Consider the following 25,284-nt stretch of genomic DNA (forward strand, 5'->3'; position numbering starts at 1 on the left):
TTGATTCGCATAGGTGGTTCTCCTTTCATTTGGATCTGGATCTGAACAAGACAATTAACGAGGCACAGTTTTCTCATTTTATAGTTATTAATTGTAGCTCCTCATTGCCAAATATAATAAGCAAGTTATTCATTTTTATACCTAGTATGTTAGTACTAGCATAATGCTTAAAGAAACTGGTAGGTGCTTACAGTATATTATTGAATTTAAATCGTATCATCCTATGACAGACCCATCAAAGATCCAGAATTATAGTTTACCTGATTGCTTCTTAAGCCATCTTTTAAGGATGGCATTCCTTTTGGTTTTCTGTCTTTTCCATTCAGGAAACCAAGTCTGCAACTGCAGTAATGTGGCACCAACACACGTGTGTGTGCTGGCGATGAGAGTGTACCCTGTTATTGAAGAAGGCCTCCACAGGCACTTGGTACTTTCTGTCTATTTAGAGCTATAGTGAGTGTTGAAAATTGTCACTGTGACTCTCCCTCATCCTCAATAACTTCTGTTTCCGTCACATCCAAGATCAGTCATCTAAGGGGCCCCCATCAAGTAGCTGCGACTTCTGTGTGTCCCCCAAACAAGACAGTGGCAGGAGCAGTGAAGTGCTCTCCCTGGATTGGGACTGTGCTCCTTCCCACTACTGTGAGGTCACTTCACTGAGGATGGTCTTTTGTGACACTTCCCAGCCCAGTGTCTGAATATCTGCACTACCTTGTGTGTCATCCTTCCTGTCACTTCCTCATGTCTCTCCCAGATGACAGATTCCCCCATGAGAGCAGAGGCTGGGGAACGGACTAGAAGGATTAAAACACCAGGACATCATTCAGTATATACACATCCCTCCCTTTTCTTTTCTGTCAGGCTTCAGGGTGAGCACTGGCTGTATTAGGAAGGAGCAGGAGGGAAGTGAAGACTGTGGCAAGGCTGAGAGGGGATCAAGTTTAGCCCCTGTCCCCTCACTGCTGTGGCTTTATCCCTCCTTCTTCCCCAAACTATGGGGGGGGGGGCTGCTCTGCATACTTACATATGCACATCGCATTAGAAGATCTGAACAAGGAGAGACTCGGTGTTCAATCATAATGATTCTCCACACACACTCTGACGACATAAACCATTTGATCGAGGATATAAATGTGGAATTTTCCATACTGTGCACTTGGCCTTCATGCCCATGTTGAGGGCTGATTTTTCTTCCTGGGTGAACGCAGCCAGTGTGGTTGAGTGGCTGGCTCACTGGAAACAGGTTGTCAATTTAAATACCCTTTGGGTATACTATTGGCTTTTGAGAAGGTTCTTTCCCCGACATATTCCTCTCCGGTTTTTTATTTACATAAAAATAAGTAGTTAGAACATTTTAGAGCCACAGTTTGCAATTTGGGGGGTACCTGGAATTTGGAGTGGCTCTGGGAAATGTCCCCTCTTGCATTCAGGCAGCAGCTGCTCATGAATAGTGAATAAAAAGTCTTGAGGGAATTAGGACTGGCATTTTTTATAGGTCTTTCCTTTAAAAAGGTTTAGGAAGAAAAATAGACTTTCATCTCCAGATGTCAACACTTCTTAATATTTTGAAGGATCTTTTGAGTGAAGCAGTTTATTTAAGAAATGACATTATTACGGGCCAAATGGGAATCAAAATCAAATTTGATCTAGTAACTACTGTAGTCAAATGACTGCCCCCCCCCTTCCAAATTGTGCCTCCAATAGTACTGTCTGCCTGCTGTGTTGCGGATGCTAAAGTGTCCCCAAGAATATTTCCAAATTGGATTATTTTGTTTTTATTGTTTTATAAGAACAGATATGACGTTCAAAGTATCTCAGTGAATTTCATAATATTGGGCAAATATAGCACATCTATATCTCAGAATGGATATTCTGTCAGGGGCTTTACTTTGGATTGTAATATTTTGTACTTCAATGTTTATTAGGAAAACATGAAATATGGCTTGAAAATGATCTATTCCATACCTGTTACCCATGTTTTGTATATGGTAAGCACTCTAGAAACCTGTTCAATAAATAAATAAGGTTCTGGAGATGCTCATAGTCATTGTATATAGTCATTCAATCCTGGTGCAAACTGATATTCAGGTCTTTGTCTGGCATTTGTAGAGAATTTAGAAATAAGACCACAAACAACAAAGTCAGACTGACAAACAGTATTTTAAAAACAACCCTGTCAAATACAGTCCTGAGAACAAGTTTAATGTGGAGAGATGTTTGATTCAGAGAAATTTCAATTTGATGTACAGAGGTGAAAACAGAAAATAACCACTGAGAACACCATTGTTCTCTCTTTCGGTCTTCATCTATGCTTGGTGGTAATTCTGTCTTCTGGGAACTGAGGGGATCCTGTAATGCTGAAATGAGATTTATTCAGCAAATAGTTTCAAAGAAATTTCCTGATGTTAAGATGTAGATCCTGCCTTCAAAGAGCTTCTTGGTTATTCGAAAGATAATTACTGAATTTGGTATTCATAGTCCAGTAGTGGAGAAAAGAATTGGTTAAAAATATATCTTAAAAATATTCATCCCATAGTGGAGTTAAGGGTAGAGTAAGATGGATGTTCAAAAGCAAGCTTTCTTTCAGGTGATGTAAGTGCTATCCATTCCTTTCCAGGTGGGTACACACTGATGTTGAACTCGACCCTTTTCTCTTTGGGGTCTTTCAGAATAAATCTATCAAAAATTCTGGGTTTAAAATTCTATACTTGTTCTATTGTTCAATTTCTTCGTGCCTTCTATTTGTCCAATCATATATATTTTTGTAAACCAGTTAAAGATGTTATCTAAACAATTTAAAAGATTTTTAAAACCTCCTATATAATGCTGTGAGTATATGGAAAAATGCACTTTTTTCCATAAAACAATGAGATTTGGAAGCTTGGGGAGTAAAAAATGATACTTATGTGATAACTTATGTTTAAATAAAGTGATAAAGGAATTCTCAACTCTTTTATTGCCAGTTTAAATAATGTTCCTGTAAAAGCAGAGGCATTTCAAATTAGTATAGGAATTTTTAAATTAGATAGAATGTCACTCTAATTTTTAAATTTAATTTTATAGAATCCTTTATTTTAAAGATATTATGATAGCTTATTTAATACTGTAAGCACACATGAAAATCAAATTCTGTAAAACTTTTTCACATCTTTGCCAAGAATTCTTGAATCATTCTTTCCATATAATTTATTTCTACAAACCCTCTCTACATTGAACCTGAGTCTCTTCCTACGGCCATGTACAGTGTTATTGCAATCTGTTAGCTGTATTCTTTCCTCCATTGGTCCAGTTTCATCAAAATTTTCTGTTGAAGTGCTGACCTCTGAGTTGGTGCAGACTGAAATACAAGTTCATTCCCTTAGTTTCAAGGCTGTGGGAGGGAGATCTTGGAAAGCAAATAAAAAACAAGGAGAGTTCAGAACAGGCATGGACAAACATGGAAAAAGAGAGGTGGATAGCAGAATGTAGTACTACGCAGAGACATAGAATGACAGGATTCTCGTGCTCTGGGGTTTATAAAATAAATCCCATTTTTAATGGGGACACAGCTTGGTAAGATCGTCTTTTAAAAGGACCACACATCTAAACCCTGAAGCTGGAAGGCAATAAATACTAGCACTTTTGATGTACTTTTAAGTACAGAATTTTTTGCTAATCCCCATAAGCCCTCGTAGTTAAAGTTGTAGATGTAGCTTCCAAATGAAAATTAGTCTTTAAAAACGAATGCTTTCAAAACGGTTGTTCATTTCTCAGAATAAACACTAAAAATGAAAAATCTACAAACACTGCTCTGAGAAGACTGCACTGTAGAAATGAATTGTTAGAAACATCACAGTTTTAAACATAGTTCCATTTATCTTGGGATCCTTGGGTGTGAGATTGTGGCTTTTCATAAATATCATTAGAATAGAATTTTAAATCACAGTGACAGTTATAACTTCAGCCTTAGGCAATTTGTGTTCTGATAGTCTTTGGAATATTTGGGAGGATGTTATTCAGCAAGCAATCATTCAAAACACATTTATCAATTACATACTATATGAGAGATACTGTGTTTAGCAAACATATAAACAGGCAAGTGAGTTGTTTAGGATGTAGTAATTAAAGTTATCATATCTTCCTTCTCTACCCTAGAATTCCATTTCATATGCACTGTGTATTAATTAAACAGAGCATGATAGTTTACCTCATCTTCAAAGATGTGTTTAATACCTTCCTAGGACCCACTTGTGTGCCCTTAATGAAGACAATCTCTAGCTGCAAGTCTGTGGATTTTGTGAAATAATAAGTCAGAAAAACACTATTATTTAGTGACATTGGTCTTATAGAATCATATATAAAAAAACAAACCTTATGTAGAAAAAATAGCAGTAACCATGGATTACATAATATTACTACTCCCCCATATCAGTAGGCACTTCTCCAAATGTGGGCCAGTTTATTCTTTCACAAAGCATAGTCTGTTGCTAAGTTGGGCTCAAAGTAGAAGAACACAGTGATGAAAAGTATCCTGTGGGACACCCCAGATACAATTAAAGATAGACATTTGAGATGGGTATTTGGACATAAAAATCCCCATCATAGCACCATGCACAGAGCGCTTTTAAAATGGGTATCAGTCAGTCATATTTTCAGGCTGGACAGGGTTGAAGAAAACTCCCCGGACTGGATGGGACTGGTGGATGGGGATGAATTTTCTGGTGAAAGATGGCATGGGATGATGGATGTTTCTGACAGGGAGAGCCATGTTCTAAGCCTGGGCCAAGAGCACAGGCTGATACAATCAGGGAACCCTGAGTAATCCCGTCTGCTGCCGTGAAGGTGCAGAGCAGAAGGAAGATGCAAGCTGGAGGGCGTCTGGGAGCGAGGCTTGGTTCTGGGGAACTCCTGGTGAATTTCAGTCAAGAGCAGAGTGTGGCCTCCGCCAGCTGGGAATGTGACTGCAGCAATGTGGCAAAAGGACAGAAAGAGGTGGAGTGGCAGGCAGGGGGACCTGCTGTGGTAGTAAATGACAGGTAGGCTGTATTAAAGGACATAAGAATGCAGTGATCACCTGGTGGAGAACAAAGAGTACAATGAGATGAAAAGAGGGCCAGACCAATGGGATGGATGGGTGATCAAATGATAGTTATTATAAGGGTGGAGGGGAAAGGAGGGTCCGGAATTGCTGCTGGAGTTCCAGTGAGTGACATAAATCTACCAAGGTGGGAAATACAGAAGGAGGGCTAGCTGAAAGAAAATGAAACTGATTTTGGAACTAAAGACCTTAAGGATTTATGGGATACTAGAGTGGAAAAGATGTCCAGTTGGTACTCTGCTATATGGGTTGGAAAAAGGACTGAGAGTTGATTCTGCACACGGTAGGGAGTCGGTTGAATTTCACGAAGAGTGACAGGATGAGAAGCATTAATTCTGCATAGCTGTGTAGGATGCATCATCGACAGTGATGTCTCTAGGAGTCTGTTGCATTAGTCTAGGCAGGAGAAGGCAAAGGTTTGAACAAGGGTTAGGCAGAGGGAATGGGTAAGAGGGCTGGCTGGGAGGAAAAAGGGATGTTGGTGACTTGGGTATCTAACGGTACCATGATGAAAAGCAAGGAACCCAGAAGGAAGAACATGCTTGGGAGGAAAAAATAATGTGTTCCTTTTTAGGAATATTGATTTAGAGGTGCTGGGAATATATCCAGGTCAAACTGTCCCTCAGGCAATTGGAAATGTAGAGTTCAAGTTTAATTCATTTCAGAGAAGCATCCTGCACTGTGATGGCCATCAGGAATAGAGAGATGAATGAGGCACAGTCTTGCTCCTGACAAACCAGCCTCAAATAAACTGAGGACCTGGATTTGGGAATCAGTTGCAAAGAGATAATGATACTTAAAGTTATTGTTGGTTAAGAGAATCTTGAGTTGGAACTGTGAGGAATAAGGGTGGGAGATGGATGTGAAACCAGAAAAACATTATAACTGGGGAAGAAATTGGAGAGATGGGTGTTACTGAGGTCAGTGCTCAGCACATAAAGGCTCATACTCTTTGGCTAATGGGGGAATAAAAGAGTTTCAAAAGTCCAGAGCTGGTTAATAGAGTGAACTGCTGCAGGACATTGATGAAAGACAGGATCAGTGTCTAAGGATAAGACTCTGAAGTCAGAACTAGGATTCAGACACCATGCCTGGCACTGCATGGTCCCGGAAGCCACAAGACCTGTCTGTAGCTTAGTTTCTTTGTGTGCCTGGTCAATTCTTGCCCCCATACTTTGTTGGCTTACTTCCTCACTTCCTTCAGGTCTTCATTAAAATGTTACATATCTTATGACATCATCCAACATGAAGACCCATTCTGCATCTCTGTTCTCTTGCTCTGCTTTCCTTTCCTTCATAGCTTTTCTATATCTTTAAAGAAAAAATTCATATCTCTTTATACTGCGCAACATTATATGTATACTATGTGTATATATATATGCACATATGTATCTTAATTTACATATATAGATTTTTCTGTGCTCTTCTCTGTTAAAATATAATAAAATGTATGTTGAGTAGTGAATCAGTGAAGAGAATTCATTTCACCAGGGTGAATGAGAAGTATCTGAACTGATATACATAGAGTGCTAACTAAGCACAGTACCTGACAAATAGTTAGGACCTGATAAATGTGAGTAGTGGTCATTTCTATAATTATCTGATTTGAGAAAAAGTCCTTTAATAACAAGGAGGGGAAATCAGAAGAGTGCAATATTGGGAACACTGGGGACTATGGAGGGACTGAGATGAGGGGATGGGGCGCTTGTTCTCTGGAAGGGATAAATCTGGGCCTGTAATGAAATAGGGAAGAGGGGGTCACCCCAGGATGATTTGCTAGGGAAAATCCCTTAGGGAAGCTGGGAGTTGAATGGCCAGTGAGGTTTAAAGAGTTTGTGAAGAAGCTTTTAGTGAAGTGGCATGCATGGATTTTGAGGGAGCAGCCACTTGGATGAAGTATAGAGTGTTTTGGGGAGGCTAGGGCATGAGATTGGGGAGCACTTAAGAAATGTGCCTTTTAAGCAGTTGGGCAGGTATGCAGAAATTCTGGGAAAGATGATGGCATGTGAGAAGTGGTGCTGAGGAAGAGTCTTCTTGTCCTAGTACAAAGGAGAGACTGAGAATGGGGAGTCATCAGGTGGAAAGGTCATCAGAGTTGTTCAGGCCGTAGGTATGAATAGTCACTTCTGGAAGGGGGCTCTTGGCAGATTCCTGGAGCACTCCAAATGGTCTTTGTAATTGACTGGATGTGAATGTGGAGTGAAGCGGGAGATCCAGGAGTAGCAGGAAGATATGCTCATGGGGATCCTCTATCTCCAACATGGGAGACTGAGTAAAGATTTTTTCCTATGGTGTTGGGAAGATACTGTCTCAAAGACAGAAGAAGAAAGTTTTTATTTTTGTATTTTTATTGTGTGTGTTTATCCTGAAATGCATTGAATTCATATTGTATTGGGGGTTCTAGAAGGATATGCTGCTAAGAGGAACACCAAGGCACTTTTTAATATACTTTACAGAGATAACTAAATTGAGGTTCCAAGGGGGTTCATTCAGCACATTTCTCAAAGTTGCATAGCTATTGATTGGGAGGGCAGGGATGTTACCCAAGGCAATATTAACAGGAGGTATTCTTCTGGCTCCAAGTCTGCCTTCTCTACTCTTATTCCTGCACTCTCATGCCTGGACATGGCAGGGCAGAAGCCCAGTGAAGGGTGCTCTGGACTACATTGGTATTGTTCCGGAGGGTTAGGCTCAGCCTAGCAGTATTAGTACTTGTTGTGCAGTTTGGTATATGGAGATAAGGGGCAATGACTTAAAAAAGCTCCCTGGGGACTTCTATAGCATGTAGGACAAAGGTCCACATCTAATGCCCAATCTAAGTGATCTTACATGGGAAGAGGGAATCTTGATACCCAGTTTGGAGAATTAGGGGAAAAAACTCTTTAAAAATTAATGCTTGAGGGGTTTAAGTGGGAATAAAATTAACCTGTAGGGCCTCCCTGAGCTTGAGCTGAAGATAAAAAATGATCAGTGTGGGCAAACCAGGGAGCCAGATTAGCGTTTGGGGCAGTCTGGGCCTTGGGAGTACAGTGCGTAGGTGAGCTTGCGAAGGATGCATCTCATCCCATGAAAAGCCTTGTTTAGGATCTGGAGATTCTATTTATATAGCTGCCTTCATTCCCCAACTGACCTTGCATCTGCATTGCCACCCAGCCTTTTTGGACACTGATAATAGGCAATCTTGCTGAGATTAACCAACTGAGAATATATAACATTACTATAAGCAATGAACTCCAGCCATCTTCTTTCCTGCCAGAATGTCATGCATTCTTTTAATACTTCTTCTTAATGAATGCAGTTTTAATTAATTGTTTGATGTCTGCCAACCCAGAGTAAAGAGACTGTGCACACTTTTAAGACTCTCAGGGGCACTCCAATATTTGTTGACCAATACGAAGTGACTTTAAATGTACTGATAAAAAATAGTCAAATATTGTTCTTACTATTATATAAGCCACACATTTCTGCTAGTATCCAATGCCATGAACAAGCACTTAGGGAGCTCAGAGCAACCTTTTTGTCTCTCTGGGCGTAAGGACACATTTCACTCAGCTTTACTCCAGTAAATAAACTTCACTTATAGACCAAATACTGTTGGGTGCTTGGAGAATACCTTCTCTGTCCTCACAGATGTCTGGCAAGGAAGAAAGACTTTGAACAATACGTTGGGAAAAAAAAAACCCAAAAACTTAACAACGTGTTAGGGATCAGAACACAACCTTTAAAAGAAGTACAAATTAGGTTGACTCTTGAGTTACACTTAGATAGATAGGAACAAGGGTGGAGAACATACTTCTTGAAGAACCACAGTAGGTAAGGAGAGAGACAGAAAGACAGTGACAGAAGATGATGAGGCATACAGGGTACAGATGGTTGAGAGTTTGAGTTTTATTATGGATTTGGATTTTATCCTATAGGCAATGAGACGTGATTGGAGGTTTTTAAGCAGCAGAATGAGATAAACAAATAGCCACATCTCTCATCTGGCCTTTGTCCCTACACTTAGCAAAAAGCAGGAGGCAGTTACCCAGTGGTCTGCAAGCTGTGTGCTGTGCCTTTGCACTCCTTGCATTTTGGGATCTGGAATCATCTCTGCAGACATCTGACTATGGTGTGTTGTTTAGAACTTACTCTGGTTTTCTGGTTTTCCTAAGTTATGTGATCATGCACCCCTCACTATAAAAATGTGGGACATCTACCTACATTTTTTATAGATTTACTCATAATTATACATATATACTTTCAGAAATGTGCAACTGATAAGTAATGCTTAACTTCTTTGTTTTCTTAGATATTGATAGATATGATAAAAATAGGAATATTTTGTTCTGTACCAAGTGTATACACCCAGTGGTTAGCACATTAGGCTTAGGAGGACAGTGGTCAGGTTCACCTCATCCTTGTATCCTTATAATTAGACATGCTCTGATCTTATGAGTTAAACTCTGACCTAATAGTTTGGATCCCTGTCCAGAGACTATTACAGTGATATTAGTAACTTCTGTGCAGGCATTTCTCTTTATCTTCTATAAGGATAAGTAGAGTGTAATGTGCTATACTTAAAACATTGAGTGGCAGAGAACAATCAGCAATGCACAATTTATCAACAGGTAGCTTCCATATATACTTATGTGTTCAGTTACACAAACATTAAGCTTTAGAGAAGTGATGCAACCTTGCAATGCTCTCTATTTAATGTGCTTCAGACCGGTTGCAGCTGGCCCCAGGCCACTTGAGAACTTTCCTACATTGTTTGGACACTAATTTGTTCTGTTTTGCTTTTGAATACTCTTTATGCATTCTGAGTTTTTCACTATTTCATGCATGATGCATGTATCAATTCCAGAGAAGCCTCAATCTCTGTCTACAAATACTTCAAGATTACATGCAGCATACACACACACACACACACACACACACACACACACACACACTGGTGCCTAACAGACTCTCCTAAGTGCCATATGGCTTAGGTTATTAGCACTAACATATGGAAATTTTCTTACTGAAGCTCAGAGAGCTCATCTGTTGTTATTTCTACTTCTTGGATCCATGGAGTGTAGCTCTGAAGACTGTTGATTTATGGAACCCTGAGTCAACATTGGCTACCAAACAGCAGTGTGCAGTTGCAGACTGCTCATGCAAAAGTTCCCACAAGCTTCTCTAGGAAGGGATAGTTTTCCTCAAAAATTTTGTACTTTAATTATTTAAAGCTGCTATAATAATTACATATTTGTATGCCTAGTGCAAGGAAGGGAAAGATGGGCTTTAGTTAGAGATGATGAGCTACAGTGGCATGCAGAAGTTACCACAGTAACATATAAGAGCACCTTGATTTCATAATGCCTTTCTGATTTAAGCAAACATCTTCAAATCTTGACTGATCACAATTCAGAGCTCTGGAATTAACGCTCCATGAATATAGAGGTTTTTTTTTTAAATCATTCATTGTATACCCTATGAGCCTGGAACAAGACAGGATAGTACACTCACAAATATTTGTTGAATGAATAAATCAGCATAAAGATCTAGCTCCTGCTTACAGCACATTGAGAGAGAGAGAGGAGAGAGAGAGAGGAGAGAGAGAGAGAGAGAGAGAGAGAGAGAGAGAGAGAGAAAAAGAAAGATTTAGAGGTATATGAACAACCTTAGCAAAGACTCAGAAGACTCAGAATTGTGTGAAAATTCAAGCCATTTCAGGTCCATGTGACCTGAATATTGGCAGTGGGAAGATGTTTCCACAGTCAAGACTGGAAGGATAGATAATAGTAGATTGTTTTAGACCCTTGCATTTATAGCCCAAGGATTTCAACTAAAATTTGTGTGGTACTGAATGGCATTAAGTTGGCAATAACAATTATTTACATTTAGATGGAAACAATTGCTGTTCAATAGAAGTCAAGGGGGCTAGTTGGGAAAATAGTGTAGACTACTTTCACGTGGAATGGGAGACTGGCATTGGAACAGCATGGTAGGTAGGGAAGACAGGGTAGGTACTACTGATACAACAGCAGGTATAATCAGCAGGACAGTAAGTTTAGAATAAGAGGAAGGCAGGTGGGAGTAGAGGAGATGTCCATGTGACCAGATTTAATCTGCAGTGAGAATCCTTGAAGATACAACTGCTTGAAGTGTTTCAAGGTTGAGGTATTGGCAGAGATGCTGGGGGCAGCTAGGTAGCAGTCAAAGTTGCCTACCTAGATCTTGGAAGGGGCTAGAAATACTGATTTAGAAACCAGTGGATCAGAGGTGAAGCCATCAGAATAGAGGAGGTTGCTCCAGGAGGAAAGAGCTCAGCATGGACCATTAGAGGAGGCTGACTGAAATTAGGGAGAGGGCATGGGTGAGCCGGGAGCAGAGAGAGAGCATAGGCAGGTAAAAGCAGTGCCAGCCAAGAGTAGTACTGTGGAGGCCAGGGGAAGGGAACTTTTCCAGTACTTGGTCAATTATCTTAAGTGCTTTGCACCGTTAAGTAAAATGAGAACTGAAAGGACTTGGCAGTTTGGAGGTTGAAGCAATCTAAGTGGGGCAGAGCCAGATCGCAGTGGGCTCCGGCATGAGTAAGGAAAGGAAAGGGAGCAACTATAGATAACAGCTTCAAGAAGTATAGCTGGTAGGAATGGGGACGATGGTGCCGTTCTCAAGGCAGTTAACAGTAGCAGATTCATTTTTAAAAAGCAGTATTTGAACATGTTTGTAAGCTTTGGTCTTATTAGAGGAGTGACCAGGCAATAGAGAGAATCATCCTTGGGTATCACTGTTATACCTTGTATATGCCATAGGGAGCACTTATTTTGCCACAGTGCAACTAACTGACTAAGGTTTAACTACTTATACAAACACAGAGAAGAGAGAATAATAAACACCTGGAGTTTCCCTATCCCCAAGTGCTACTTAACAATTTTATCATAGTTGCTTCCAGCCTTATTTACATAAAATAAATAAAATGGTAGCAGTAAAATCAACATCTGTATTGTCACCTTCACTATTGTTTTTCCTCTGTCCTCTCCCCCTGCAGTTACAACCATTAGTATGAATTTGGTGTACATGCCTTAAGTTCACCTCCGTATTCTTTTGTCTGTACGTGTGGGTGTTCATGAATACTGTAATGTGTTTCACCTGTTTTCAAATTTATGCCAATGCTGTGTTTTAAGACGACTTTGGTATCATGTTTTTGAGGTCTAGCTGTATTGGTGGATACAGTTCATGTTTTTAGTGCTGAATATTATTTGTGCAGCAATTTTTTTTTCCTTTCTAAGTGGTCTCCTCTGAGTCATTGAGTTATTCTGGGGTGGGGAGGTTTTGTTGTTTATTTTTGTGTCACAAGTGTCTAAAGACTTAATGACTAACTGTGTAAGTGGGCAGACACACAGGTCAGTGTTGGAAAGGAGTGAGGGGCCCTCAGGCTCTTCCTCAAGACAGCAGAGAAGTTGGGTTTGGGGAGGACTTTATTCTTGACAGTGTTTATATCCCATGCAATAGAAGGGAATGCTATTTTTGGAGTGGAAAATAAAGGTTTGAGAAGCGTGTTATGAACTTATAAACCTTAGCTTAATTGGGAGGAGATTATGAACATTAGCTTAATTGGGAGGAGATTATCTGAAATAATTATTTCTCCAAGATTCCTGTACCAAGTTTCTCTTTATTTTGGGTTTCTGGATGATTAGAACTAGAAATACCTACTAGCCTCTGAAATATTGATTTGTTTGCCACAAACTTTTTTTTTTCCCCCTTAACACTGCTTCTTTTTCCTGAACACTGGGGGGAAATCATGGCTTACTATTTGATTACAGAGTATTTCATGATTTAAATCAGTCTTATGGTTTCTGGAAAACATTCATCTGGTTGTCACTTGGGCTCTTATTAAAGATATTTCTTTGCTGGTTGTAATGAATTGGGCAGTTTTATATAGTTTAATCTATTTTGTATGTTAATAATCCACCATGGCTTATATGCAAGACCATTTGTAAGTTTCACAGTCTGTGTATGCATGTTATGAAGTTGTCTAGCAGTGCCCAAGGGCTCTGGAGGGTATTTCAGAGAATTAGGTCTTGTAGGCCAAGCTGACTGTCTAATTTATCACTCATCCAAACTAGAGACTTGTTCTCTGCATCCAAAGGAAAAAGAAAACTTCAATATGGTTCAACTAATATATATTGAACATCTAATCTGGACTAGGCACCCTTCCAGGTATTGAGTGGGTGAAGGGAATAAGGATTCAAAAATAAAGATCATATTTTTGCTGTTTTCATTATACTTGTAACCTAATAGGCAGACTGCTTGTACAGGGCTTAATATGTATTTTGCCCCAAGAGGAGCTAAGCTGTATGTTAGAGTGTCTGTGTGGAAATCCCCCGAATCCTTTCATCCACATCCTCAGGTCAGAAGGATCATCACTCCCAGATGGAGGAACTCAAAAAGGTTAAGTGGTTGACTCCAGGCCACACCACAGGAGCCTATACACTTAGGTGATGGATTCAAGCCCATGTTCACTCATGTGTGAAGCCTTCATCCTTTTACTTTTCAAATCTATCTATATAGGTAAATTTACATGAGTAATTTACATGAGTAATTATAGTATGAATTAGAGAAAAGGTAATGAGAGTTTTAAACATGAAAATAAGCAAGTAAATCGGTTCTTTGTACTATAAATGCACTATCGAGAGTGGTGTTGGGATGCCCCTGTTCTGCAATGGGCGATGAACATTATTGAGGCCAGGCCTAGTTTCAGGTGTCCATCAGCTTGCACTTTTGGTCTCCTCCTACTTTCCAGGCCTCCTCTGCTCTGTTCTGGTGATTTCTTTCAAACTCAGATCTTTGAGAGTTGCTGAGTATTACTTCCAGAGAGTTTTAGGTGATGAAGCGATGTGTTCCCTTAGGAGATCTGTTGCTTTGGTGCTGTAGGCAAAACAAGGGCCAAAGATGTTCACATCCTTTGTCTCTGAAACCTGTGACTGTGTAACTATGTATGGCTTAAGGCACTTTGTAGATGTGATTAAGTGATTAAGTTGAAGACCTTAGTATGGGGAAATTATCTGGAATGATCAGGTGGGCCCAATCTCACCATGTGGGACTTTTCAGGCTAGACCCTTTTCTGCTCTGTTCAGAGGAAGATGTCATTAGGAAAGAATGCTAGAGAGACATGAACTGTTGGGAATTTGAGATGGAAGAAGGTGGCCATGGGCTAAGGAAGGTAGGTGACCTTAGAACCTGGACAAGGGCAGGTTCCTGGGGCCTCCACAAAGGAACCTGCCCTGATGATACCTTGATCGTAGTCCAATGTTAAACTTCTGACTTATCAAACTGTGAGATAATAAACATATGGTGGTTTTAGCCACTGAATTTATGGTAATTAATTATAGCAGTAATGAACATACATGGCCCTATAGTTATCTAGTTATTTTGTTAATGTCCTACAATATTATAAATAACATACTTAGAGAAAAGATATGTGCTTTTATAAGAGATATGCTTTGTTTTAATGATAAATGTTTTTGTAGTATTTCTCAGCATAGGCTCTCAGAAATAGTCATTAGACTTGTCTAAAGAGTGTGTATTTGAAGTTCAATAAAGTGAGTTCAACCATGACCTTGAAGCTAAAGTTATAGACACACAGATTGATTTATTCTTCCTAAGTCTGACTTTCCTTGTTAAAGTAGTGCTTATTGAAAAAATTAGGATGGGAAACTATAAAGCACTCATCTGGGTGACTGACACACAGAGACTGCTTAACAAATGCTCATGGTGATTATCAGGATGTTCTAAAGTAATGGATTCTTCTCAATGACTTAACAAGAAAAACTACCTTATTTATCAGCATCTACAATTATACCAAGTTATAGTTTGTCTCATGTGAAACCTAAACCCTATTTCTAAGAAAAGGAGTTGGAATCTGTAGTCATGAGAGGTAGGGCTCAGGCTTTGGGTGAAACTGCTGAGGTCTGAGTGCTAAGTTCATCCTAGCTTATTTTGTGACTTCATTGTCCGTACCTGTAAAATGGGTTAAAAATAATAATACTGGCTTCCTAGGAATATCCTAAAAGTTAGAATTATGTGGGATAATGTATGTAAAGCTTTTAGCCATAGCACTTACCTAGGAAGTATTGGCTTTATATATCTCAAAGAACTTTATGACTCTGTATTCAGTCAAAAGTAATAACTAATTTACATAAATATTTATCAGGTTATACACTCATTAACTGATCATATACAATTTGATTCCTTCAATAACCTAGAGCTGGGCAATAGTAGTGTCCTTTTTAAAGATGAGGAAATTGAGAATTGGAGAATTGAAGTAATTTCCCAAGGTTACAATGAATGAAATGGGCACTGGAGTGTCTCATTATTATTTATTAATTTCACTTGTCTCTTGAGCAAGACCCATGTGCTAGTCACTATACCATTTGCTGGAGTGCAACAGTCACCACAATAGATATATTCTCTCTTATCATGAGGAATTTAGAAATAGTGGGCCTTCAGTTAATAAAGTGGATTATATTTATGAATGAAACCAAAGAATGTTCATGATTGCCTTTGGGGGCCTATGTCAGGGGAAGCCAAATATTTCTAGAGATCTTCCTGAAGAAGTAAATTTCAATGGAAGAAGTAAGAGTTGGCAAGCTATACAGGATGGGGGAAGAGATTGGAAATTAAATGACACAGGACATCAGCTTGATGGAGTAGCATGATGAGATTCTCATTAAGAAATTTAATCAGATGAAGGAGAGGCTAGATCATAGAGGAGTTATAGAGAAGAAAGAGAAGAGTGGTACCTTGGGGACCATACTGAGGAATTCTTCCCATTGTGAGTGTAGAGGAAATTTTTTGAACCTATAGCTGATCTACCCTCAATCTAAATTTGTGGACTCTACACTGACCATTATACAATTGATGGAGGTGATGGTGCACTGCTTCCTGCAGATGAGAGCAAAACTGACTTTTTGTTTGGTTCTAATCCAGAAGGCCTCATCCAAAGACCACAGGGATGAATTATATAGAAATTTATTAATGAATAGAAATGATCTGTCTTATCTATGAAAACAATTTTCAGCTATATAACTTTTTAGAGGAATATTTTTTCTTTATTTAATAATAAAAATTCTGATTTGTCTTCATACCTACTGATTTTCTTGACATGTGACATATAGACAATTGAAAGTGTTGGTTTAACTGTAGAAGCATCTGCACAGCAGAGGTGGAGGCCCAGTCCCTGGTTTAACCTGTACCCCACTCTCTTGTGTTGCTATGGGATTGGATGCTTGCTTGCAGGTAAAATGCCAGAGTTTGGGGAACTGGTCATTTCTTCTAGTGATACCAGTCTTATCCATGAGTATAGGTAGACAAGAACTGGAAGACAGAACTACGATATTAAAAAAGTAGTTTCAACCTAGTTAGGAAGTCATTAAGACTCAGATACATGAAGATTTAAACAAAAATGCCATGAGGTTTTTAAAAAACCTCCAAATAGCCAGCAGGGGTAACAAATGCTAAGTGATCAGAGAAGGATGAGCTCATAGCATGCTTGAGTGGCTGAAGGCTTCTTGGAGGAGATGGAGTTCTTCTTTAACTTGAAAAATTGGCAGTACTTGGATATTAGAAGCAAGAAGGGAAAAGAGTTCAAGTAGACTGCAGGATTGAGAAAGTGGGATTGAGTGAGGCTCATGTAAAGCCCAGGGAGCAGGATTAGTAGACTTCCCATGCATCAGAGATCAGAGAGTAAGAGGGATACATGGGTCACAAGCAATGGGTGGTGAGGGAGAGGGTGCAGTGGGAGCTGGCAGAGAGTAGGGTGGCAGCTGTGAGAGGGAGGGGAAATCCAGACACCAGCTATTTCATTGCATTTCTGTGTAATCTGTCACTTGTGTAATGTTAATAGAGAACTTTGTGGCAGTTGGAAGTAGTGCTTTGAATTTAGTAAAACTTGATTTTTCAAGTTATAATAACATTTTAAGAAAAAAGTTCCTGCTTTCTGTCATTGTCATGTTTACAGGGACACATCCTTATATGGGACTGAGACATGAAACAAATGCAGTCTTTTCCTCTTTTAGTTTATAGAACTCAACCTCTGACTCATTGGTATATAACAAATGTTATTTTCTCTCTGCTCATCACTGAATTTGTCTCTCTCCACTCCTGGCCCTTTTGCATAAGGCAATGTTCATAGGTCTCTTACTAGTTTGATTGATATCAGTTTAAATTATCCTTATTCATTTTCATGCCATTCTCTACCACCAGATAATGAATCTGCTGTCTCATTTTTCTTTGTATAGCAAAATGCCTGGCATGGTAAATATTTCTTGATTGAATGGAGTATTGGCTCCAAAATGTATTTTCTGATTAATCTTAAAATCATGAAGAATATGAAAGAAAATTCTTTTTCTAAGACACAGGAGCTAATGAAACTTTAGGAAGAGTTTCCCTAATGCATAGGAACCCAGTGAAGTTATTCACCAAATATTTATTGAGCATTTGTGAAGTGTCTAGATAATAGGAACACACAACAATGAGAGAGTCCAGCAAAGTCCCTGTCTCAAGGAGTGTAGATCCTTCTGGAGGAAGACAGGTAATAAACAGATAAGAAAACATCAGGTAACCATACTTGCTGAGAAGGAAAAAAAAATAACATGATGAACCAAAAATATTATGCTGGCTGCTGTAGGTAGCCAGGTAAGTGGACAGGTAAGTCTTCTCCAAAGAAGTAAGCCATGTGCAGAGGTCTGGATCATAAGAAAAAGTTATCAGGTGACTATCAAGAGGAAATATTTTCTTGTCAAAAGACAAAGGTCACACAAAGGCCCTACAGTAGGATATACTGGTATTATGTGAAGGTCAGAAAGGAGGTCAGAGAAGTTAGTGTGTAGGGAGTGAGTTGGAGAGATTTGAGAAGTGAGGGAGGCAGGTGGTAGTCGGCTCATTCAGGAAGGACCTTAGAGGCTAGAACAAGGCAATTAAGTTTGACTCTAGCTCTGTCTCAGGACACTGTTATAAGGATTTGGGGCAGAAAATTGAAAAGATTTAGTTTAATTTTACAAAATTAAACTATAATTAATCATTAACCCATTTGATTGATTAATGATTTTAATGGATTTGCCTGGCTTATGGGAAAAGGATGATGAGGTAGAGAGACTAGAAGTAGACAAGTGAGCAAGGAGCTTATGATGGTATCCCAAGTAGAAGGTGTTGATGGATGAATAGGGTTTGGAATGTTGATGGAGGGGAGCAGACAAACTTGAGACTTACTGTGCTGGTAGAGTAGCTGATGAGACGGATACGGAGCAGGAAGGTCATGAAGGAGCAAAGATGACTTCCAGGCATTGGGCTTGAGCTATGTATGGGGTAGGATAGTGTGATAGTGTTACTGACTGACTGAGGAGAAACCCATGGAGGAGAAGATTGGAAAGGGGCTGAACAACCAGGAATTCAGTTTTGGATATGATAGGCTTAAGGTATTTCTTAGATATGAGTGGAGATTTCAAGTAGGCAGTTGGATATTTTAGATAAAGATTTCAGAGTAGAGATGGGGGCTGATATGAAGTGTTCAAGTCTTGTAATACATATTTCATTTAAAATTGGGACAGAATGAGATCACTCACAGCAAGATCATGCATGGAAAAGAGAAGGAAGGGATGACAAAGTTTTAGAACTTCTTCACCTTCAGAAACAAGGCAAGGAATGCCCCAGCAAAAAGCACCAAGAATGAAAGGTCAGAGATTGAAGAGAAAAAAATCATGAGAGTTTGGTGTGGAGGAAACCAAGGAGGAAGGAGTAATAACTGAGTCAAGGGCTATTGGAAGTTCAGATTAGAGAAGTAACTGTTGAATAAAAGCCAATGAAAACAGTATTGGACAAGTAAATGAAGTAAAGTTTAGACAGCGTCAGAGAGGTGAAACCAGGAATACGGAAGCACTTAAAGGAAAACATCTACTACAGCATATCTTCAGACTAAGTGTCCACTGTGAGAGACAGCCCACATCAGGAGATGGTCTAAGTCTGAAAACCTCTGTATGATGTGAAATGATTGACATGGTATAGAAGTGGACCCTAGGTATCTGTTTTGAAAAAAAAATGAAGAAAAGCTGATATCCTTCATGACAGGTTTTTAACTATAAGTTTCTGTCCACAGTCCACTGATAATTGTTCAGAAAATACTCAATTATATTTAGTGCCATTAAAATGCTTTGTCTACATTGGTATGGTTTGACCCATCATATATTCATTAACATTTCTACTTACTACATAAATTCAAACTTGATGTAAAGATAATACTTTGTAAAAATAACAGTTTCAGGAAGGATATAGATAATCCTAAAAGAAGTCAGGATTTATGGGAATTGATCTTTATTATTTTCCTCTATTCTTCAAATATGGTCTTTCCCCCATATCCAGTTCACAGTTTATGAGTGATTTTATGCATATACCTGTTTTTAACTAAAATAGAAATACCAACTATGACATCAATCATTATGAAGTTGATTTACTTGTTTACCTTACAAAATACCTGATCTAGATTCTGCTGTATTTCTCTTCTACTGTCTCCAGAAGATTATTTTGTCCTTGCATGCATTGATCTATGGTCACAAAATGACTTTTGTGTTTTTCCAAATAGAAAAGAAAGAAAGAAAAAGTTTTTTTTTATCAGAGTATAAAACTTTCCCCACCCTCAGTGTTCTTGTTTCTTAGGTCTCGTTTGTCTACCAGAAGCTACAGAATTGTTGGGAAAGTGGATTTGGCAAGGAGTTTTGGGAGTGCTGTGGTTTGTCCAGATAGGCTAATCATAATTCATCTTAGGATCTGGGCATGTTGCCACTTTAAATATAATTGTATTTAGGTTCACAAGGGAGAAAGGCACAATGGCTACTGGGGAGGCTACTAATGCTGAATGCCTTGGGTCATCCATTTGACTATCCCACATCCATATCAAATGTCTGTTTGACATTATTGTGCTTCTTGAGAGTAACTCCCCCAAGTTTCATTCAATTGTTGATTTATCTTCTAAACCAAGATTTCTGGATGATTGATGGTCATCTCAATCATAACTGGATATCATAAATTGGTCAAACAACTTAAAAGTATGTAGGCCCTCTGTATTCTGAATATACAATGGTAAACTATCATTATATTTTCACTTAGAAATAGATAGAAGAGGAAATATACCACAGACCACAATGTACCCTGCACACATCTTATTCTAGGGAAAGAACTGTTAAGTCAACACTCTCTATAGTGTCATGGACTAAATTCTTTGGTCAGTCATTCACAGCCTAGGGGATCAGCTTTCGGGAAGGATCTTATTTGTCTATTTCCTGCTTTTGTCCCCTGGTTCTGACTTATAGGATGCTGGCTGTTTGTATTTCTCCTTTGTCCCATTGAAGTCAGTAGTAGGTGAGAACAAGACAGACGGAACAGCACTGGTGCCAGTAAGTGGAATTGAAAAATAATAGAATTAGCTTAAGGATGGGTGTTATTATGGTTTGGATCTGGTATATACTGCAGAAACTCATGTTTTTAAAGCATGGGTCCCAGTGTAGCTAAATTCAGAGGTGGGGTTTTTAGGCAATGATGAATCATGAGGACTGTAGCCATAGTGGATCGATCCATTTGATGGATTAATGATTTTAATGGATTTATTGGGAGATGGTAAAAATGATAGGTGGTGGGGCATGCTTGGAGGACCCAGGTCTTGAGTGTATGGACTTGGGGGCTATACTGTCCCTGGCCCCTTCTTGTCTTTCTTTCTCCACCTCACAAATGCCGTGAACTAAGCAGCTCCCCTCCACCATGCCCTTCCTCCGTGATGGTTCTGCCTTGGAGATGGGTAGACCAAGAACTGAAACTTCTGAAACTGTGCCCAAATAAATCTTTCCTCCTCTAAGTTGTTCTTGTCAGGTATTTTGGTTATATTGATGAAAAGGTGACTAACACAGGTGGCTAGTGTCTGGATTTCCTTGGCAATACCTTTTCCTCAAACACTTAGTATGCCTTCAGGATACCTTTTTTTCTGAATATTTTATACCATAAATTATATAGCCAATGATCTTGCCTGGACATAATCATTTTTTGGAGGGAGGGGTTAAGGGTTACTGGGCATTGAACTCAGGGGCACTCAACCACTGAGCCACATCCCCAGCCCTATTCTGTGTTTTATTTGGAGACGGGGTCTCACTGAGTTGCTTTAGTGCCTTGCTGTTGCTGAGGCTGGTCTTGAATTCCTGATCCTCCTGCCTTGGCCCCCTGAGTTGCTGGGACTACTTGGGTGTGCCATTGCACTCAGCTGGATATAATCTTTTTTATAATATTTATTTTTTAGTTGTCGTGGACGTAATACCTTTATTTTATTTCTTTCTTTTTATGTGATGCTGAGGATGGAACCCAGGGCCTTGCTCATGCTAGGTGAGCACTCTGCCATTGAGCCACAACCCCAGCCCCTGGATATCATCTTTTTTTTTTTTGTTTTTGTTTTAGTTGGTTAACACTTTTTTTTTCTTTTTTCTCTTTTTTTCTATTGGTTGTTCACAACATTATAAAGCTCTTGACATATCATATTTCATACATTAGATTGAAGTGGGTCCCTGGATATCATCTTAAAGCCCCAAATTTCTGATTGTTTAGCTTATTGGCCTATCCCTAAGAAGGTGTAAAGCTTATTTTAAATGAAAAGAACCTTTAATATGTCTTTGCTTGTGGAGTACCTTAACATGAAGCACATGGGAAATAACAGTTCCCCAACCTTGTCAGTGCAAGTTTCCCTAAATCTCTTGCTTCATGCAAAATACAAAAATATGTCTTTCCAACCCAAAGAAACTTCAGATTACGAGGCTCATAGCACCAAGAGCACCTGCTTTGTCAGTTTCATTTGATTTATTTTTGGTTCTGTCACTCTCTAGTAGATTAATTGCTCTTACAGGGTACTTCTGAAGGCTTCAAGATGTGGCCAGTATGCTTTTTACTTATACCATTTCCTTGGTGGGCATAAGATCCATAAGCCAAGGTAAATAGGGAGCAAGTAGGCCAAATAGTTTGCTGCCACATGGCAAAAATATCAAAGTCCTAGCCTGGACCTCGTGGTCTGTCCTGTTCTTGAACAACTGACTTCATTCAGCTGTTCTATGTTTTTGCACCTATACTTATAGCACCTTATTTCTAAGCATCAAATTTATTATCAATTATTTCCACTGATAAGGAATAGTATCTACTGTATCTAGTAAACAGAGTTTTAGATCATTTCTGGTTAAAGGCTTTATAGTTGATCTTAAGAGACACTATCATGCACCTCTTGTTTTTGCTGATCCAGTACCCATTTATTCTCTTTGTAATTGAAATCCTCTCTTGTTAGATAGAGTGTTAATAAAATTCTCCCCCAAACTTATCCTTAAAGGTGAAATCTTTTTTTTTTTTTTTTTTTTGCATATATGGAATGGGAGTTTAGAACACAATAACCTAACAGTGTCATACACATGTTACAGGAACTGGGGTTTGAATCCTTATGCTTTGGATTTGGTCAGCTTCCTCTCTAAGCTTTGATTTCCTCATTAAAAAATGAAGGTGATTCTGGATTGGGTGTGGGTATGTGTGTCTGTGTTTCTTTAAATGAGTAATGCATCAAAGTGCCCATACTCAATAAACGGTGGTTATTATCATCATCAGTGGCATGATCACTCTAATAGGCCTGGAGAAGGTGGACCGCAGAGGAGCAAACCTGAAGGAAAGGGGCCATTGAAGAGTGCTTTGCAGTCAGGAGCAGAGAGAGGTGGAGGAGAAGATGATGCCAGAACAATTTGGGATGTAAGAAAGAAAATCTACAGCATGCAATTGACTGCTTTGACTCAGGATAAAACAGAGGGAGAAACTTTGATATTGATAACATGAAGGAAAACCCTGACTCCCGATTGGTCTCAGTTCCCTTTGAGACAGAACTCTGGCCAAGGCAAGCTGGGTAACAAATATGTCATTTGGATTGTTATTTGAGAATTCTCAAAGCCCAGCTTCTCCCCAGAATAGCATTGACTTTGATTTCTAACACTGTGATATGCTGAAAGGTGGTGGCTCTTTTAAAATAGCAGAAAAATATTCCTTACATGACTTTCTCTTTTTATAGATAGTCTAGGATATTAGTGAACAGTACACTGATAATGTGAAATATTGATTGCTTGTGTTAAAAGTGATGGGTTAGGGAAATGTATGAGCATGAAGAATCTCTGCTAAATGAACCCATAACCTAAACTGACTTCTGTGAAAGTAGAGCAGTCTGAGATTGTTTATGATATTAGTTCGTTTCCCTTTTCCTCAAGACTTTTTCTCTGGTATTGATATTGCAAAAAGACTAACTAGGATTGTAGTATTTTTTTCCCAGGGATGTAATTTTAATAACTAGATGAGAAATATGGGGATTTTTATAGGTTAAACTGGAAGTCCCACAGGATAATGCCAGAGAGAAGCAGATATTTAAAATGAGTGGATTCCAATGGCAAATGTATTCACATCTTTATTCTTAAATCCATCTAAAAACATACAGAAATAACACTCTGGTTATTATGTTGGTCCTGGGAGGATGGGAGGATATTTTGACCCAAACATATGGAAGAAATGCTTCAAGGACACAATGAATTATACCATCTGAAGCAACTTGTAATGGGAAGCTGTGTATCTGGGAATCGGCAGTATATAACAGCAGCTGTTGCTGTGGGCAGCAGTCTAATGGGGAAATGTCTCGGCAGGGAGACAGACAGCAGCAGCCCTTGCACACAGACAAAACAAAACCCACACCTGTGGTTGTTTACAAAGGGCAGACAGGACCGTGGAAGAGACATCATTAATATGGCGGAAAGCACCATTAGTAATTCCAGCAGAGGGGACACAATATGCAGTTGCCAAATGGTACACTTTGAACTCCAGTACCTGATATTAACAAGCTACAATGTAGACTAATTGTACAAAGAGATGGTAAATAAGTCTGAAATCTCAATGTCTGGCATGCAGTATGTGCTCAGTAAATGTGGAATTGTCACGTGCACAAATGCGAATATCTCCATCCAAAAAAGATAAGAAAGTATTTTGTGGCTTTGAGGGGAGAATCCATCCAGAGGCATATGATGATCAGAGAAGTATAGTCAGAAAGGCCTTCTAGATTTCAGCCCTGGCTCAATAACTACATGACCTGGGTGGTTATTTCTCTTCTTGCAACTCCTGATTTTGTAGAACAGGTGTAAATGATGCATTTCCACCAAAGTTGTGAATCAAGAGACCAGATGTGGTTTGTATGCAAGATATCTTGTGCACAGTCCAGCCCACAGTAGATCTCAGTAAATGATACATGGTTGTCCTCAGTATTTCAGTTTGTCATCCTTCATACTTTAATTGGATTAGCCTAAAGCTGGAGTGAACAAACTGTCTTTCTGGCCAACATTGGCTTGTTTGTGTGGATAGAATTTTATTAGGACCTTGGCATGCCTGGTTGTTTAAGGGTTGTCTACGGCTGTGTTGCAACAGAGAGGTGAGGAGTTGCAGTCCTGCCCTTACCACTGCAAAACCCCAAATATTTACTGTCTGACCCTTTACAGAGTTTACTGGTCTCTGTTTGAAAGGGAACAATTTGTTAGAAGTCAAGATTCAACTGTGCTTATTTTCTTCCTTTCCTTGTGCTGATTGTTTTCAAATGTATACCTTTCAGTCAATTTTCTATTTACGTGTCTCCCCAAATAAGAATGTTTCATGGCAGCTTTGCTGGTAAGCTTTAAGCTCTTCTGTATGTAATTTGCTACCCAGTTTCTCTACTTATTCACCCTTTTACCCAAAACCTATTTATTGAGCATTCTCAAGGAGTGGAGACAGAGCAGTGGACTTAAAGCTATCTGCCATTGAGCTCAGTGGGGACCTTATGATATAAACAAATGTTAACAGAAGTGTGGAGAAAGAGACTTCTGAGCAAATTAACACATGTGTCTTTACAAGTAAACTGATTTGAGAGAGATGAGAAGACAAATATATGGAATCAAGAATGGCTGAGCATGAAGAAGGAAGCCCCCTTTAGGGAGAGGACAGCTAAGATACTTGGCTGAAGAAGAGGGACAGTCCAGTGAAGACCCAGTGGGAGAGCATTCCAGCTTCCTCTGAAGCACTTGGTACATTCAAGGGTGGAGAAGAAGCCAGTGATGCCACCATGTATGGGGGACACTGTTAGAGGTGAAGTTTCAGAGTATGCAAGGGACAGA

This window comes from Urocitellus parryii, chromosome 10 (genome assembly GCF_045843805.1).
Source record: "Urocitellus parryii isolate mUroPar1 chromosome 10, mUroPar1.hap1, whole genome shotgun sequence".
Lineage (NCBI taxonomy): Eukaryota > Metazoa > Chordata > Mammalia > Rodentia > Sciuridae > Urocitellus > Urocitellus parryii.